Raw genomic sequence first — 9,199 nt, 5'->3', positions numbered from 1 at the left:
TTTTAATTCAAGAAAAAGAACGTCATTTTTTTCTGTTAGTCAACGATTAGTCGGAGGTTATCGCTACGAATGGCCTCGTCGAGGTTCTGAGGTGGCCTCTGGCGGGAGACCAGGGTCGTTCGAGTCCTACTGGTCGCTCCTGTCGCCAGCCCTGGAGGTAAAGAAAATAAGAGAGTGAAAAACATGAGGAGTATAAGAATCAGTATGCTGGAACTGAGACAGAAAGCAGAAACAAGGGAAGAGAAACGTTGGAACGATAACAGAGACAAAATGAAATTATAACGATTCACAGAAAACATTAAAACGAATAAAGAGGAAAAACCAGAGATAAGAATCGTTGCAAAACAAAAAGAAATAAAACATAGACCTTAAAAGAAATAAAAAGAAATATAAAAGGGACGCACTGTAGAAGAAAAAAATGTAATGTATAAATCAGAATAATAACAGGTAATAAAAGCAAAAGATATCATTTGGGATGACAAGAGAAGCAAAGTAAAGCGAGGCAAGCTTAAACAATAAATGTAACTAATGTGAAGATGTGTAGAAGTGGTAAATTGTCAACAAGAATTATTAACAGTGTTCGTATTAAAAGCTGGACGCTGAATCTGATTTATCCTACAGTTCGCAAGGATTAAGTTTTTATTAGCAAAACCTGCTTCTGATATTTCCTCGTCTACATTCAACTCGTGACGGATGTCTTAATTGAAATTAGATCAGGTTCCTTGTTTTTTTGTTATATTTTCTTTTACTTAAACTTTCATCATTCACAACAAGTGAATTAATCTTACTTAACAGGAGCGAAATTAGCTACCATTTTCACTGAGTAATTATTTGAATACCTTCCGTATTTTTGTTGAGAAGCATTACTTCAGGTAATAGAATAAATAGATAAAACATCACTGAATGAAAATGAAGCAACGGAATAAATAGGTAAATCAATAAATAAATAAATATATAAATAGATAAATATATAAGTAATAAATAAATCAACAAATAAATAACCCCTTGTAAGTAGACATGAACCTAGGGAAGAAGGTAAAGAGAGAGAGAGAGAGAGAGAGAGAGAGAGAGAGAGAGAGAGAGAGAGAGAGAGAGAGGAGGAAAAAAAGAGTTTAATTTAAGGTACAAGACGACGAAAGGGGAATCGCACGCACTTATTACTCAACCTGTGAAGAGATCGCCAACGCCTTCGAAAAAGTTCCCGACTCCGTCGCCGACGTTCTCGAAAAAGTCGCCGACGGCGTCGAAGAACTGCGGACGCGCTTCTGTCTCCGTCGAAGCCAGCGCCAGCAGCAGACATACGGACACGGTCAGCAGATAAATGGTTCTCATCATCTGTAAGAAGAAACGTCATTTTTAAATATAAAGTTACAATAAAAACATTTAGCAAAATAGACGATTCATGATAGATGCTCCGGAAAAAAAGTTAGCATAAAAAGCCCTAGTTGTTATTTTTAAACTTTTGTTCCCACACATTACCGTTTTAAGAATTTCAGAATGCAAGATTATTTTCCAACATTAGATATGATAAGACTTCCTTAAGTTGTTCACGTGGGAAAGAAAAGAAATGAAAAATGTCTAAACTAATGCCAGTAACATATCATGAGCTAAAATAATCTACGTCAGTTTCATTTTGTTCTGAAATCCATTACGAAATAAGCACGGCAGCGATTACTGTTCAGCGAAGTGAAAATATCACGAGAATCACCACAAGCACTGTTACGACTGAGAGAAACACTACTCACTTTGTCAGGAATAGCGCAGGACTCGTGCTGGGGAGCGCGACCGTCTCTATTTATACCCGGTTGTCCTCGATCGACGTCGATTTTTTACATCCGTTACGATATGCCCTTTGCGAAAAAAGAATACTTTAAAGCTTGCAAAAGGGGTCCAGTTCTTCACTCGGATCCTGTTCTGGCGAAAAATAAAAGCTACGAAGTCCGAGGTTTGAAAGATTTCATTGTCTTTAGAACAACAGCATTACGAGATGCGTGTTATTCTTAACCCTCCAATTTCCCGGGACACTAGTTTTTTGCTTGTTTAACTTTTTGCGGTTCCTTGTTTTTTACACTGAGCCTTGAACCAGAGGCTGAAAGTCCTCGAGATCACCTTCGGCGTTTCAAGGGTTGCTCACTTTGATATAATCCTGAAGGCGAAAGTCACCATTGCAAAGTCATTTACCTGCAAATAGTCTACCGGAGTGAAGATTCTGTTGCAAAAATAAATGGATATTTGAAAAGGGTCATCTTGGCAACCAGGCGTAAAATATTCTTAAGATAAAATTTAGAACTATGTGATAGATCTGCAACACTCTGGAGTTACAAGATTGCTTCAAACGCGCCTAAAGGCCACATAGAAACAGCCCAAGTGTATACCGTATATAATATATATAAAATTTGCTATGATATTTGCATGCTGGATATCAACCATAATATAATGCGTGAATATGAGTGTCCATAAAATATTCATCCCATTTCACAGGAGTCATGAAAACACATGAATTGGGAACACACTGCGTAGAGGAAAGATTACGAAAACTAATGGTCGAGTTTTCTTTTTTTTTCTTGTGGAACCACGCGTTAGTCTTAGGTACTTCAAGGAGAAAATCTCAAACGCTGCGTATATAGAACAACCAAGAGTCTTCTCCAAATGAAAATTATTTAAACTTCAAATATAGTGAAACGAAACTCTTGTTTTTGTTGTTCATGTATAGAGACCGAGGTTTAGCTGAATAATTAAAGCTATAATATTTGAGTATTTGTGACTGACGTCGAATACATACTTGTGTTAAAAAGGGTTTGAAAAACTACAAGATTCTGATATTACTGTAGTCCTCAAGTACCAAGGAGATTTATAATGACCCTTACTATGAGGATGGTAATCTCATGAGACAGTAGTTTCAAAATAGTCCAGAAAGTGTCTTAAACGGCTCTTGGCTAACAGAAAGAAGATTGCAATGAAATATCATGATTTCGGAAATATTATTGCCATGCTTTTCATTTCTTTCCAGATCTTGAATTCCAGAATCTTCGAAAACCACAATTCGTGAGAGATAACATTTTACCCAAGCCTGGAAAGACTTCTAATTTCAAAGTAGGGGCTTTGTCGAGAAGGAAGAGGAAGCTGAGCATATTTCTGAATGTATTCATAACAACATATTTTCCTTCCTCTTGTTTCTCGTTACGTAAACACAGATGGCGGAAGTCACACAAATGGGAAGTTTCGTATCTCTTAAAGGTCAACCGCATTTGAATGAGGCACGCGTGCAAGCAGTCAGTTTTTCCTGACGTTTCGCAATTAGCATCCTGCTCTGGCGTTGAGCGTTTCATTCTGTTAGGGATCTTTAGAGGTTACACAGTGGCAGTGGGCGAGACGCTCTGTTATTTGCTGCCCTAGGAAGTGCCAGTGGTGATGGATACAGTTAAGACGTACCCCGAGGAAGACGGCCGCCTAGGGAAGGGTTGTGTACCGCTTGGTTGGTGGAAAACCCCCTTAAGTGGCAGATAGGCCAGTGGCAACCACGTTTTCGTTTCTGCTGAATGCGGGGATATTAATGGCACTCTACTTACGTGGAGTGAAAGTCACCTACACGCACAAACACACACACACACACATATATATATATATAAAAAAAAAAAATATATATATATATATATATATATATATATATATATATATGTGTGTGTGTGTATATATGTGTGTGTGTGTGAGTGTGTGTGTATTTTTTTACATACGCGCACGTGACTTTTTTTTATATTTCCAGTCATTAAGCACAAATGTCGTTTGATACCGAATTCACTAAACCTTGGGGATAACTTACAATCAGGTGCAAGTGGACTCGATATTGATTGATATTTGCTTATATATTTACATTACATATATATAATACATATATATATATATATATATATATATATATATATATATATATATATATATATATATATATATATTTCTATATAATATATATATATATATATATATATATATATATATATATATATATATATATATATATATATATATATATATATATATAAAACTATTATTATTCCTTTAAAAGTACCATGTAAACCAGATTATAAATAAAATAGAAAGGCCTCAACTCAAGCACGGAAAGAAAAAGACTGCAGAGGGAAGTTTCCCATTAACAAGCGAAGCGTGATGAGCGAAACTCCCGCGGGAATTTAATAGCGGCTGGAAGCGCACACGCATTAAATCAATTTCGCCGATAATTCTCCGCGCACTGTCATTGTTAAGCTGCATGGTTCCATTCTGAAATAAGTCGTTGAAAGCTTTGTTTGTTGTTGGAAAAGAAAGTGAGAGAATGGACATGTTCCAGGTTGGATTTTACTCGATTTAATTCCTCTTCTTAGACGTGAATGTTTCAGCGGCTGAGGACTTTGCTGACTTTTGGTTTAATGGACTGTCTGACGAAAGACCGGCGGAATAAAGATTGTTAAAAAAGAAATTTTTCCCTAATTTAAAAATGTAACTAAAACAATCAGGACACATGAGATAAAGAAATTAGGAAAACGTGCGTATCCTTTCGGCACGTATGCCGTTTACTTATACCGCAAATGACAAATAAGTGTATTATACATGATAAATTGTATACATGTCCCAATAAAGAAAGTGGCGTATAAAGAGTTCCGCAAACTGAACCATTAAAACCTCGATTGAGTGAACGAACAAAGCGTAGAGTTTATACGAAATCACAGTTTTCAAAGTCGATCCGAGAAGAAGCAGCTTCTGTCTGGAAAAGTAGAACAAGGGCAGATTTATTATCATGAAGACGCATAAATATCATGAGGGGGAATCGCTGACTATTATTATTATTATTATTATTATTATTATTATTATTATTATTATTATTATTATTATTATTATTATTATTATTATTAAAACAAACGTCGTCGGCGGTTAAAATCCTCAAGAAGGTGAAATTGCCAACGTGTCATTATCATCATTTTTTAATATGAACAGATACTAAAATATCTGGAGTGGGCTAATAAAATGGTTAGACGGTTGCTGAGCAATTTCATAGAAATGGAATCCCCACGTGCAGATATGGAGAAAACTTACACAAGGGCAATTTAATGAGCAGATAATGGTTCATATTCATACTTAGTGAATACAGTAATTAGTAATACAACTTGTAACACGATTAACATTCGGAAATATCTCTTTTTAGTTATCCCAATTGTTCTCGAGTTGTGAGTTCAAAACCAAACTTATTACGTTCAGTAGACATTCACTGTGTTTGTGCTTGCATGTGTGTGTGTGTGTACGCGTGTGTGTGTCGTGCGTAAACGTGACTGGTTAAATGGTTAAGTGGTAGCTGACTGAGCACGCAAAAGTAAGGTGCGTGGTTCGTGTCCGGCCCACAGTCACCGGTCGTCCGAGCTGTGAATGGGTACCAAAGACACCTGGGAATCTAGAAAAGAGCATAGGGTTAACAACCTCATTCATATATATGCAGTATACATATGTGTGTGTGTATATATATATATATATATATATATACTTATACATACACACATACATATATATATATATATATATATATATATATATATATATATATATATATATATATATATATATATATATATATATATATATATATCACAAATGCAAGGAAGGAGAAATTCCATCTACGCTCCACTCACAGGGAAAACACGGCGCTGGGTGACCTCATAATTTTTTGTTTTTACCTTGCGTATTCTTGTCATGTGAGTACGTCTATCTGCGTCCTCGTGTTTTTACGAAAAAAAACTTATGAATCTGTACGATTACTTAGTGGTGTGTTGGGATAAATTTATTGGTACACATATACAAATAACGATATTATATAACCGTATGCACAATGGCATATATATATATATATATATATAAAAACACACTAATATATATATATATATATATATATATATATATATATATATATATATATATATATATATATATATAAATTAGGCTTTTATCATTACACGAAACCTCCTCGATCAACGAACCTGAAAAAGCGGTTTACTCTCATTTAGAAAAGCAAAAAGAAACAGGCAAACCAGTGTTAAAGCAGAATAAAACGAAAATATTTTAACAACTGCTTTGACATGACCAACAGTCACAGGTTTTGCGTTCTTGACTTTCACAGAGGTCGGCGCATGCGTGCTGGAGACGTTTACAGCCAGAGAAGTCTGCCTTTATTGCTCTTGTTTGGGTAAGTGGCTGAGAGGAATTCGGAAGAGGGAATAAACTTTCCTGATGAATATTTAGTTATTAGATGTTATGTATCGTGCTTGAATGCACTCCAGATGATACCAAATTTAATTTGATATATTTTTACAAGTAATTTAATGTGTAAGTTTAAGTATTCGACCCATATGTATTTAATTTCTCCTGCCCCATATATACATGGATATATACATACATACATATATGCATATTCATACATACATATATATATATATTCATATATATGCATATTTATATATACATTTATATATATATATATATATATATATATATATATATATATATATATATATATATATATATATATATATATATATATATATATATATATATATATATATATGTACTCAGCGTAGAATACATCCTTTCCTTCTTATTCTCATTTTCCTTTCTGCTTCTGTGTTTTCTATCATCTTTTTTTTTATTTTTGCCGCCAACCAAGGTGACCCACTAAACAAGTATTAGCGGCTGTAACAGTCTTTGGGGCACCTAGCAAAAACTGTACCATTTCGAGACCAGTTTCACCCGAATCTTCTCCTCCTCCTATTCCTCAGTTCCTCCTTCTCTCCTCCTCCTCCTCCTCCTCCTCCTCCTCCTCCTCCCCCCCTACTCTTCCCCCGGCGGTAGAATGAGACCTGCGTCACATTTGATTTGATTATATCCTCTGTACCCCTGGGGGATCCTTGTCGACGTGTGCGTAGACCAAGGGGCACAGTCGGGCACCTCCAGATTACTCCTTTATTTAGTCATTTATTTATTTTTAACTATTTACTTTCTATGTATTATCTAGATTCCTCCTAATTACTTCCTCCTCTCCCCAAAAGTATTTCCATAAATTTTTGGCATCCATAGATTTTTTCGTTCATCTGTTCTTATTTTGATTTTTAAAAAAAATTGACACTAGAAAATATAATACGTAGAGTATTTAGTTTACTCAAACAATCTTAGAGATACTTGCGATAAAATCGAAATATGATTTCACTCAGTTGTGAACATATTCTTGAGAGTTTTTTTTTTTTTTTACTGAATCAGGCGTACCTAACGCGTGGATATACTGTATATATCATGTTTTTCTTAAACAGATTCTGAGTTGCCTGGACTGGGCATTTATGCAAGTTCCAAGCTCTTCATTGGAATTGCTGCTTCTACAAGAATTTATATTCACTGGTAATTAAATGTGAACATATATATATATATATATATATATATATATATATATATATATATATATATATATATATACATATATGTATGTATTTATGTATATATACTGTATATATGTACACATATAATATATATATATACATACATACATTCATACATACATACATACATTACCGTCTATGAATATGCATTCCGGTAGGAACAACTGTTTTAATCAAGAGATAAAATACATTAAGAAATAATAATCACATCTCTCTTCACGACATTACTAACAGCCGTTAATTTCCAAGAGGCACCAAATGAGAAGGCGTGAGATTTCACTTCCAAAAACTGCGAATTAAATTCGAATTTCTCATGTCCAGCATCATTTTGGCACTAGGATACAAAAAAAAAAAAAGATACACGTGATTAATAAATAAATCTTAACCTCTTTATCATAAGATAGGCGATCATTGCACAATTAAATGGAGATTCATCACGTATTGAGAAATTTGAAGTTTTGTCATTCTTCATCTAACTTAAATATTGCTTTTCATAACTCGTGAAAGATATGCTGTTATTTTCTGTACCCCTACAATTAATTTTCATGCCATACTAACGGCGCAGTTGTGGCAATTCAGAACAGTTTTCACTGCTCACCATCCACGTGGAAATGAAAGCAAAATGAAATATAAGACTCTCATTTCAGTTTTCATTTTCTTTCGGCGGGGCGTTCTTCATCTTCGGATCGTAGGAGATGATAGGCTGTAATCTGGACGCTGCAATTGTCGTTCAAGTGGAAGACTTATACGAAGGAAATTACATGAACAAATCTCCCGAGTCAAACTTGAATTACTCTTCATGGGCTGACCGCAAAAACGTGCTATTAGCTGCTCCGGGTTACATAAAATTTCGAAGGTGTTTTAAATTTCGAGATCGCGACATTCTCGTTGAAGTCATCATCTCTCCGAGAAAAATTCTAGGCCACGGCTCTACCTAAATTATCACTCTGCACCGCTGCTATTGCACAGTATCATTCTGGACCTACGACAAGCCTTTGCGGACCTTTGAATATAGCAATGAGTCATGATTCTTGCATTTGTAATTTTATAATTTTTCGAAAACATGATCTTCCTCATTTGCAATGTGGAATATTTTCTTTTCTTTATTTTTCCCTAATATTCCTCATGTTCAATACGAAATAATTTTTTATATTTACTCTTTCATTGTATATTTACTCTTTCATCATACCTTTATGTTTCAAGGTCTTCAAGAAGCCTTCTTGTTCTCTTTGTGATTATTATTATTATTATTATTATTATTATTATTATTATTATTATTATTATTATTATTATTATTATTATTATTATTATTATTCAGCTGAGTGATTTTTGAAGTTTTGGAGACTTAAAAATTTTGAGACACGTGACTAAAAAGCCTGGTCCCTTACTTTGCCTATGAATTAACATTAACAAAACTTTTGTTGTTTTCCAGCGTAAGTAGATTACACATGCTAAGTATGACGAATTATCTATCCGCCGTTTTACAGAAGATCTTTTTAGGCTTGCAATAAAATCCAACATGTCCGCCATGTCATGCAACCTGCGTTATCAACATTCTCAAAGTATACATTTCGTATAGAGTAATATAGTACGAAATTTCATCAAACTGCTCCCAAATATATCATCTACATATGCCTTGAAAACCATATTGTTAATCCGCTTGCAAATTAGGCTCTAACAGCCTAATTTGCAAGCACAATTTGTATATAAGTTTCCATGACTTGGAAACTCTTACG

The 9,199-nt window shown here is 34.4% G+C and overlaps 1 long non-coding RNA gene across 2 annotated transcripts; it reads right to left on the bottom strand.

Moving 5' to 3' along the window:
- On the bottom strand, nucleotides 1–1,891 carry LOC136853923 (uncharacterized). Of its 2 annotated transcripts, none has more exons than XR_010857582.1 (3): nucleotides 1,746–1,891; nucleotides 1,155–1,335; nucleotides 1–151 (listed from the first exon to the last, which is right to left on the bottom strand). It is a non-coding gene; the product is annotated as an uncharacterized lncRNA (long non-coding RNA). The 2 variants fall into 2 exon arrangements; XR_010857583.1 differs by lacking the exon at nucleotides 1,746–1,891 and adding an exon at nucleotides 1,676–1,693.
- Between the last annotated feature and the right edge of the window lie 7,308 nt (nucleotides 1,892–9,199).

This window comes from Macrobrachium rosenbergii, chromosome 28 (assembly GCF_040412425.1).
Source record: "Macrobrachium rosenbergii isolate ZJJX-2024 chromosome 28, ASM4041242v1, whole genome shotgun sequence".
In the NCBI taxonomy this organism is placed as follows: domain Eukaryota; kingdom Metazoa; phylum Arthropoda; class Malacostraca; order Decapoda; family Palaemonidae; genus Macrobrachium; species Macrobrachium rosenbergii.
The sequence above is the reverse complement of the archived record's forward strand: the minus strand, read 5'-3'. Positions and strand labels throughout refer to the sequence as shown.